The sequence below is a fragment of the Artemia sp. Qi Xiang Cuo genome, chromosome 6, assembly GCF_049724085.1.
Source record: "Artemia sp. Qi Xiang Cuo chromosome 6, ASM4972408v1, whole genome shotgun sequence".
Classification (NCBI taxonomy): domain Eukaryota; kingdom Metazoa; phylum Arthropoda; class Branchiopoda; order Anostraca; family Artemiidae; genus Artemia; species Artemia sp. Qi Xiang Cuo.
The window spans coordinates 32,452,948-32,463,051 of NC_142799.1; positions in this window are offsets into that span (position 1 = coordinate 32,452,948).

Consider the following 10,104-nt stretch of genomic DNA (forward strand, 5'->3'; position numbering starts at 1 on the left):
ATAACTTAGACAACAGGGAACCACCCTAAAAAGAGATCTTGATAAGAGCTCCATCATGAAAGTGAGTGTGTCTGTTAACTCCAAGACAGAATTTTGATGCTGTCTTCTACAAAAATGATACATTCTTCTCAAGAAAGGCAGCCATAGACGAGAAAGTTTTTTTTCAGGGTTAAAGGGTATCGAACCAATGATCGTAGTTTATCAGAAATTTCTTTATTTTATCCTAAATTATAACTTCTTGGATCATTTTTAAGTTACAAGAGAGATCATGCCAAAGAATAGTTAATTTATGCCATGTTGTGCAGCAACACAATAATTTTGGTTTTTATAAAGTCTTAGATAACAGATCAATCAAAACTACCAAGGTATTATCATATTCATTACTGATGTCAGAGGCCATACTGGCGCGCGGTGGCCTCTTCGTCCCATTTATGATGTCCATAAAAAATAAGCTGTTATTGTAGACTGCTTGTCAAGCGAAACCTACCGATATGATCTTTTGGAAGTCCCCGAAGCCAGTTTTAAGGCACGTGCAGATTTGTCGCGGCGGCTGCTAAAAATAGAACGCAAGTTGGAAGAAGCGCTGAACATAAAATTCGAAACGCCAACGAACTCACCCGTGAAAGGTGCTGCATGTGCGAACAAGGAGATAGCGAACGTTTCTGAGAAAAAACTTTTCTCCGTTGTTGTGGCTAATCCACCTGAAGTATCAAATCTCACGGAAAAAAGACAGTTGATTGATGAGTGTGGCATTAGCGAGACTGATATTTCTATCAAGTCATCAAAAAGTCGTTGGCTGATCAAAGTTTCCGACCGGGTTTCGGCTGAAAAACATTGCAAAAAACCTGAAAAGTGACACTGCGACAACGAAAGTTACCAAGCCCGTTTACATCGGCGTTGTGAAAGGGATACCTAGTTGTGTAGCAGAAAAAGACTTAAAAACTGCCTCACCAGAATGCACAAGAGCTATCCGTATTGGAAGCTCGTGAACCTTCAAAATGTATTTTCAGACCGAAATTGCCCTTTTCTCTGCAATCCGACATGGTATTCAGATCGAATATGATTTCTTTTGGATAGTGAAATTCCTGTTTATTCCGAAACGCTGCTACAATTGCCAATACTATGGACACGTAGCTTCCGAATCTAAAAATGCGGCAAAGAATGCTAGATACTCTTGAGTTAGATATTCTGGAGGACATACCTCCAGTCCTGAGCAACCTTGTTCTGTCCCTATGAAATCTGCAAATTGTGGAAGTAAGAGACATCCCTCATATAGCATCAAATGTAAAAAACCAAGCGAAGTTTCGAAATTTCCCGGCTAACTCACCAACTCATCCGTTGTTACCCTTGCTGAAAGTTTTCTTATGCACAGGGTACGAAGAGCAATCTTCCTGTTATAAAAATAAGTTTTTAATGCTTAAGTTCCTTTTTCTTTTTATATAGTACTCCGTCAATCCCCTTTTTTAGACGGGTAAGAAATACATAATTATTATTATTATTATTATATACCCTGTTGCATAGTTGTACCCAAGCTGTTATGCGTAAGGGTAAAGGGATATTTCATGGCAGGGGGGGGGGGTACTGGTGCATAATGAGGACACTTTTATATATTGTACAAGGAAACCAGTCACGAAAAACTCGTCAAACAGGCTATTCTCAAGAGACCGCTATACATAAATGACTGCAAAGCCATGGCTCCTCAATGAGTTACAATATTTAAACGATTGTTTTTTGGGGTTTAAGGGGGAAAAAGGTACCCCGGTTTGGTTTGGTTACGTATTTAATATATGATATGCTTCACCCCCCCCCCCCCCTAATGTGCAAATATATAGCCCAAATTTGTTTCTAAACTATTATATCATCCCATTTTATTTCATTTCATTAGCATTAACCAAGCTTGACTTCTTTAGCAGTATATAGAAGTGTCCTCGTTATGTAGCGAGGGGGTACCTAAAGCCTAAAAGATTGTATTTTCGGTCTAATTTTAAAAATTTGTCGTTACAGATGCTTGATATAAATATGGATGGGATTACTGTAAATAAAACCTGGCCTCCTTGACAGTTTCCTTTGTTACTTCAGTAGTATTTAGCGGTTGCCTTTTCAGTATTGAAACATTCTGATAAAATTTGAACTTAGGTGTAAAGAGCAGGTATTGGATAGGGTTGACTTTCTCTCTTTTATTCAACCCTTATGCTAAAGTGTGTCTTTTATTAATGCTTCAATAACTAATGATATAACAATAATAATTTATTTTTAATTTATATGTACGTTTTAATTGAATATCCTGTATCGGTTATTGGATGTATATTTTAATTAAAGTTTAATTTATCAATTGTGTTTATTTTTTTTTATATTAAATATTCTTTTAGTGATTTAAATGTTTTGTACTACAGATCACTCAAAATATGTTAGATGTGTCGATTTTCTTTTTTTTAATATTTCAATTTTTGGATGGATGTCTTAAATTGGCTTTCAAAAATGTGACTACGAATCACAGGACTTTGAACGCTCTAGTATGAAAAAAAAACTAATCCCTTTTCTATTAAAAAATAATATAGTACTGTTTTGAACTTAAATAAAAATCAAACTTTTTTATAATCCGAATGGAACCAACTGTTAGTTTTAACTTGATTCAGTATGAAAATCAAACAGAAGACTCTGCATAACTGTAGTCTCTTGTGAGACATCGTGTTGACTGGTACGGGCTTGGAAAAAATTGTCATTAATTTGAGGTTTTACTAAAAAATTAATTTACTATCAAATTTTCAAAGAAGCAGGTATTTTTGTATTCTTAAACAAAATATCAGAAATATCGACTTGTTTTCAGTGAATCACCAACAACCATTTGAACGCTATTTTTTTTCAGAGGGGATCGTGTTGAAGGATTTCTGAGCTCACTGACTACAAGATTGGGGGTGCTATTGCAATGTAGAACAAGGCGGTTGAGTCAAAATTTATAAAAAGTCTTTTTAGTCAAAACGGTCAGAATCTTGAACAATATCCCTCCATGTGTGACAAAATACAACTAAAATGGCTACCATTGTGATGGCTACTATTACCCCTACCATTCACACGTCATTTACTATTACCACAAGGAACCCTTTTGAAGACAAATTAAACTCACAAGTTATGATGAAACCAAAGATCTTGAAGTCCTTGCTGATTACAACCACTCTCCCATCCCCGTATTAAGATGAGCGACTAAACCTCAAACTGTCATTGTTTGAGGTCTTACTAAATGGCGTATTTAAATTAGTTTCAAGAGAGTAATCATACATAATGTTAGTAACAGAATGTTTGTATCTACCTTATATCATGAAACTTCCTGAACTCATTTTTGATTTGAAACAATTCATAGTGCTTCACTCATGTTGGGACCAGAATAATTCTGTGAAGTACTCTTGCTAGCTTCAAAGATACTTGTAGTATGTTGTTTGCTGGTTTTAGTTATTTATTTATCTATAATGCTACAAACATATCCAAAGTGGTGCAAAGGTTTCTGAGTAACCCGGCACTTTGACTCAATACAAAGCACGAGAATTATCAACAGAGGGATGAAAAAGCTGCAAATCTAGACATTTTTTGGAAAATATACAATTTTGTGAATTTATTCGGCTATAGAAGTGTATATTATAAATGCACACAGATTAAAAGCGAATTTTGTTTCCTTGGTCCCTTTTTGGCTAGAATTTTGTCACTTCTGCTATGTCTCAAGAAAGATATCTCTGAATGTTTTGACTGGCAAACCCATTCAGCCAAGTCCCTGCAATAGAATTTCTGAGGTATTTTATCAAGGTAGAAAAAACTTCTCAGTCGAACTTGCAGACACGGACAAGGTAGCAAAACCTTTTAACAGTACGAAGATTGGGAGATAAAATCCTGTCGTATGCATTTATGGCGTCTACAATATTTTTTTTTTTTGGGGGGGGGGGTAAAGTTACATTCTAAGAAAAGGATTCTAAAGTACTTGAGCCTGATTCGACTCTAATCTGGAACTTCTTATGCCAAACTGCCAGAGATCCAATTCTGGTGTTGAACAGTTCAGTTCGATTTTGGCCAAATCACTTTCATAAAGGATTTTGTCAGTAGGTAAAAGGCACCTAAGCCTGCAGAGCATAGTATTATGTTTTGCAAACCTATGTAGGAGTATGTGGACAGAATCTGTTGACAATTTGGTTGAAATTTCAGTAAAAAGCAATTGGGGATCTTTAATGTGCAACAGTTTAACCAAAAAGAGTTAACAAGATTTATTTAAAATAAGAAATACAAACTTTTATGAATTTTTATATAAAGTAGTGCCTTTTGTTGTGGCTATAATGGTACGTAGAAAAACATTTTCGCTATGTAACCTCCAAGTAAGGGTGGGGAAGTTGTCGGGTATGAAAAAAAAAACCTGAAAAATATTCGAAAACACAGGACATTTCTGCGCTAATGGAATATGCAAAAAGTCACAGTCCTCAGTCTGGTTTTTGTTCTGTTAGTAGTTTATTTACACTTAGCTTTGTTATCCTTGCCTAATATTGCTGTTGTTGTATTTTTATACAAATTTCTTTAGTGCCAAGAATATCCTGTTTTCTCAAGTATCAGCTCTGTTTATTTATTTGTCTTGAACTACATAGTCCCTGAGATTTATTTATGAATATTTTTTATAAATGGTTTGGAAAAGATACCTAGTGGCTTTCTATTATGAGTATAAGCTTCAGCTTATTGCTGGAGGTTTTTTTGTCCTCCGCCCTCAACGGCAAGATCTTCTAATATTTTCCCTCTATCTGAAAAAAAAAAACAACAAAAAAACAAAAAAAAAACGACTTATACAATGTTTTTCATTTGAGGCCTATTTATAAAACAGTTTAACTTTCTAGTCCAATCTTGATTCTTTAACATTTGATCCCTTTCAACGAGAACCAAGAAGAGCTATATGACAACCATAGAAAACAAACCAGCTTTACGGCAACCTTATAACCTGAAACATAACAATTGCATCATATAGCTCAACGCATTAGCAGTCTCCAATGGCCGTATGTGGTTTTAGCACATACAATAGCATTCAGTACAATGTACCAGAAATTGTTCTCTATTATATTTTAGGGTGATGATTCTTACTCTGGAAAATCAAAACCTCATGTTATTACTGGAAGTAATATCAAACAGTTCGTGGTAACGAACTGTAAGTAAGGAGCGACCCGGCTCAATAGTAACCGAAACTCTAAAAAAAGACATTTTGATACCAATAGATAGATCAAAAGAATCAAATTTTCATGCTCATTTTAAATATACAAGTTTCATCAAGTTTAGTCTTACCAATCAAAAGTTACGCACCTGAGAAAATTTGCCTTATTTTCGAAAAAAGGGGGAAACAGCCCCTAAAAGTCATAGTACTTTAAACTCGCACCATCAGATTCAGCGTATCAGAGAACCCTACAGTAGAAGTTTCAAGCTCCTATCTGCAAAAATGTGGAATTTTGTATTTTTCGCCAGAAGAAAGATCACGGATGCGTGTTTATTATTATTTTTTTTTTCAGGGGTGATCGCATCGATCCAGTAGTCCTAGAATATTGTGAGAGGACTCATTCGAACGGAAATTAAAAGTTCTAGTGCCCTTTTTAAGTGACCCAAAAAATTGGAGGGCAACTTGGCCCCCATAGCCATTTTGTTCAGCATAGTCGAAAATCTGATGAAGAAGTCTTTGAGGATGACTTAAGCCCCCAAAGTTCATGGGGGAAGGGCTGCTAGTCATGAACTTTGCCCATTGTTTACACATAGTATTGGTTATTGGGAAGTATACAGACATTTTCAGGAGGGATTTTTTCTGGTGGGGGGGGGGGGCCAGAGTAGGGGATTACGGGGGATGATCTTTCCATGGAGGCTGTTTCCTTGGGGGAAAGGACTTTTCTATGAAGGAGGTGCCGGATTTCCCAGCAAACAAGTTTTTTTCAACTGAAAGTAAGGAGCAACATTAAAACTTAAAACGAACAGAAATTATTACGTATATGAGGGGGTTCACCCCCATGTCAATACCTTGCTCTGTACGACAAAGTTTTTTTTAGTACTTTCAAAAGAACTTTCTATTCTATTTAACCGGCCTTTGTGGATCAGGGGTTTGTGATTCGAACAACATTCGAATTTTAGCGTAAAGGGCGAGGTATAGACTAGGGGTCGAACCTCCTAATATGCGTAATAAAAATATACGAATATAAAAGTCCGTTACGTAAGTTACGTCAGAACAAAATTTCGAGAAAGCCATTTAGCCAAAAAAAAAGTAAAATTAATATGGAGATTTCGATTTAATTATTCACGTACAGTGAGCCAAAATCAAAGCTGCATTAATTCAAAAACGTTCAGAAATTAAATAAAAGAAAATAAATTTTTTTAACTAAAAGTAAGGAGCGACATTAAAACTAAAAATGAACAGAAATTATTCCGTATATAAAAGGGGCTGTCCCCTCCTCAACGCCTCGCTCTTTATGCTAAAGTTTGACTGTATCAAAACTTTATTTTTTTAAACAATAAAAAACTTTAGCGTAAAGAGCGAGGCGTTGAGGAGGGGACAACCCCTTTCATATACGGAATAATTTCTGTTCGTTTTTAGTTTTAATGTCGTTCCTTACTTTCAGTTAAAAAACAACTTGTTTTTTTTATTTAATATATGGTAAACGGTCCTTTCCGTGGTACTAAGAACTCATAACCTCCAGTACAAGAGCCAGCCAGGCTCGCAAGCTTTGATAAAGAATACCCCATCAATCACGTCAAAAAAACGGCAAAGACAGCATATTGTTAGCCAGCCATACAGGTAAAGTGGTTATGGCCCCACAAATTGAACTATCCGTTGGCCTCCATAGTGAGGTCTATTCCATGGTGTCAAGAGCTTATAATACCAGTAGCAGGAGCAGAAGATCTCATAAGCTACAAAAATGAAGAAAAAACATCCCACTAATCATATCACAAAAGCGGGTATGATTCGCGGTCTTCATGGAATATTTATGACACCACAGATTGTAAAATATTTATGACACGATGCATTAAACTACCCATTGGCCCTCCGAAGAAGGTCTCTTTGCTTCTTGTTGTATGACCGTAAATAGCTACGCTCAATCTGATGCCAAGACAGTTACAAACGCTGCCTTTGTTCATTTTGACAACTAACTGTAGAAGTTTGTTCAGTAGTTGTGGGAGTGTTTGAGTGAAAGTTTTAGAAGTGGAAGGAGTTTTGAATGATTAATATCTTTTTGACTGTAAACTCGAGTCCAAAATATAGTTAAATCTCAGGTATTAGCTTTTTCGTCATCATACTTGATATCTAAGAAAAAAAAGGAAGAAAAAAGCAAATAAGCTATTCCACTTAATCAGTCAATGCCTATTTCAAGCTAGATAAAAAGTACCTTACATGATTGTGTTCCTACCTCAGAAAGCAATATATCAAAGTAGGACCAAAACTTTGATCATACTAGTAGTAACCGTACAATTACTTAAAAATATACATTCAGATATACGCCTTAGGCATGGGTATGTGTGTATATTTTAAACGAATTGGGGTTACCAGGGTCATTTGCAAAGAGGTACCGTTTCTATAGATGGTATAGTAATTTGAAATATCATATGGAATTTGCTTGAAGGTATATACTTTGCGTACGCGCCCATACCAAACAGGTTTTTCTGGTAGTCCTATTCTACAGGTCATTACGCCTTTTGGCAAGAGGAACGAGTATAACCGGTATCGGAAGTATTATTTTTGGGCGTATTGGTATCGCAGGTATCTATACAGATTTTTAGTAGCTCGTATAAAAGATATTACTCATATCTACGTTCTTCCTATAAATTCAACCATCAGCAAGTTCAAAACGGCACTAAAAACGGCACTTTTGGTGCAATGTCTCAAGTGGAAAAGCTGGGGCTAGTGGGCTACCAGCACTTTTAGATTGACGTTTAATGGCTCATTCGAAAGCTAATGCTCGTATCTACGTGATGTTTATCATTTCTACCATCACTTAAAACAATACTTTTGATGTCACTTCTTAAGTAGATTAAATAAAAAAAAAGCACATAACCTCATCTAAATTAACCTTAAAAAAATGAAACTATCTTTTTTTTTTTTTATCATGAACTGTTTAGCGTATACGTAATAATTCTCTTCGTTTTAAGTTTTTTAATTTTGCTCCTTACTTTCAGTTTTTCGAAATAAGAACGAAAATCCTTTTGTGGGAATAACTTATGTTTTTGCAAGGAAGGTCATTTTTTGTAATGAGACCCAGTCATTTTTGTAATGAGACTCAGAAAGCGTTTTGATTTGTATTTTTTCAGTAAAGTGCAAATTTTTAAGTGACCATTAAGATTGGGCCATGGGGGGAGTCTTGTTTTCTGCCATTTTAGCACCGAACTACGACCTTACCCCGAAGAGGACGAATTTGCAATCAATTTCAAATTCTGAGAATCTAATTGACTTAAAATTATTAATAACTAGATTTTAGGCTTCCAAATTTCAAAAAGAAGTAATGTCACTTTTGGTTATCTGTAATTAAATATCAACTATCCTGCGGGGGCGGGGGGTTTCATTTATTTATCGATGCGGATTTGTGACAGTTTCAGGATTGGTAGATTATTTGATGTTATTTTTGCTAAATTGTAAGTAATAAATTCTTTCTTGAAGTCACCTCTGGGATACACAATACAGAAATTTTCATTAAAGAAATTATGAAAAAATTGTAAGTAAGTAGCAAATTCTTTCTTGAATTCATCTGCTGGATAAACAAAGACATTTCGTTCAAGAAATTATGACAAAATTCTAAGTAAGTAACAAACTCTTTATTGTTTGTTACTTTGATCACAAATATATTTTTTTTTATTTTTGATTATTTTTTTTTTTATGATGTTATTTAATTTTATTTGTAAAAATTATTTTGGGTAAAATTTGTTTTTTTTTTTTTTTTTTTTTTTTGAAATAAGAACGAAAAACCTTTTGTGGGAATAAATTATGTTTTTTCAAGGAAGGTAATTTTTTGTAATTATAACCAGTCATTTTTGTAATGAGACTCAGAAATCGGTTTGATTTGTATTTTTTCAGTAAAGTGCAAATTTTTAAGTGACCATTAAGATTGGGCCATGGGGAAAGTCTTGTTTTCTGTCATTTTAGCACCGAACTACGACTTTACCCAGAAGAGGACGAATTTGCAATCAATTTCAAATTCTGAGAAGCTAATTGACTTAAAATTATTAATAACTATATTTTAGGCTTCCCAATTGCAAAAAGAAGTAATGTCACGTTTGGTTATCTGTAATTGCATATCGACTATAATGTGGGGGAGGGGGTTTCATTTATTTATCGATGCGGATTTGTGACAGTTTCACGTTTGGTATATTATTTTATGTTATTTTTGCTAATTTTTGGTTTAATGAAGTTCTTTACTTTTCTTTGAAAAACTTATTTTGTTGAAAAAGTGTTTTTTTTTTGTTTTTTTTTCGTACTAAGAAAGAAAAAACCTTTTTGGGAATAACTTATTTTTTTTCAAGGAAGGTCATTTTTTTGTAATGAGACCCAGTCATTTTTGTAATGAGACTCAGAAAGCGTTTTGATTTGTATTTTTTCAGTTAAGTGCAAATTTTTAAGTGACCATTAAGATTGGGCCATGGGGGGGGAGTCTTGTTTTCTGCCATTTTAGCACCGAACTACGACTTTACCCCGAAGAGGACGAATTTGCCATCAATTTCAAATTCTGAGAAGCTAATTGACTTAAAATTATTAATAAATATATTTTAGGCTTCCCAATTTCAAAAAGAAGTAATGTCACGTTTTGTTATCTGTAATTGCATAGCAACGATCCTGTGGGGGAGGGGGGTTTCATTTATTTATCGATGCGGATTTGTGACAGTTTCACGATTGGTAGATTATTTAATGTTATTTTTTGCTAAATTGTAAGTAATAAATTCTTTCTTGAAGTCACCTCTGGGATACACAATACAGAAATTTTCATTAAAGAAATTATGAAAAAATTGTTCTGGTTCAAGAGGTTTATCCGATATTGGAATGCAGTTTTTAAAATGTGCCAATGAAGATGTATCGCTTGTGGAACTTATTTTTAGCCTCAGCTTCTTTACTGGGCTTCTGTCTTC